At 44.7% G+C, this 692-nt stretch overlaps 1 protein-coding gene across 1 annotated transcript in view; it reads left to right on the plus strand.

Annotated features, from left to right (window-relative positions):
- LOC104509174 (mitogen-activated protein kinase kinase kinase 5-like) overlaps nucleotides 1–692 on the plus strand; it is a 21,922-nt gene that overhangs the window by 19,041 nt on the left and 2,189 nt on the right.

Below are 692 nucleotides of genomic sequence, written 5' to 3' on the forward strand. Positions count from 1 at the left end.
ATACCCGGGAGAGTACATGTTCACCCTCAGCTAACTGTGTTGAAATGAAATCTCCTGAAGTAGATTGGTCTGCTCTGCACCAAATTATATAATTTTAGTGGTGTTGAGCATCTCAGAATTTCAGCTGACTTAGGAAAACCTGCATGTAGTTATCACTCCTACAGATCAGGTTCCTTGAAATTCAAGTACATCAAATTTAGATGCCACTTTTGAAAAGGTAGGTCTTAACTGTTGTTTTTAATTTCCTCATGGGTGAAATGTGGTGTTAATTATGCTCTGATTTAGAATCATAGAATCTTTTAGGTTGGAATAGACCTTTAATATCGTCAAGTCCAACCAATAATCTAGCACTGCCAAGTCCACCATTAAACCATGTCCCCGAGCACCTCATCCACAGTCTCTTAAATCCCTCCAGGGATGGTGACCCAACCACCTCCCTGGGCAGCCCGTTCCAATGCCTGACAACTCTTTCAGTGAAGACATTTTTCCTAACATCCAACCTAAATCTCCCCTGGTGCAACTTGAGGCTGTTTTTCTCTCATCCTATTGCTTGTCACTTGGGAGAAGAGACCAACCCCCAACTCTGCACCCTCCTTTCAGGTAGTTGTAGAGAGCGATGACGTCTCCCCTGAGCCTCCTCCTCTCCAGGCTGAAACAACCCCAGTTCCCTCAGCCGCTCCTTACCGGACTTT

The sequence above is a fragment of the Eurypyga helias genome, unplaced genomic scaffold (assembly GCF_000690775.1).
Source record: "Eurypyga helias isolate BGI_N326 unplaced genomic scaffold, ASM69077v1 scaffold14834, whole genome shotgun sequence".
Lineage (NCBI taxonomy): Eukaryota > Metazoa > Chordata > Aves > Eurypygiformes > Eurypygidae > Eurypyga > Eurypyga helias.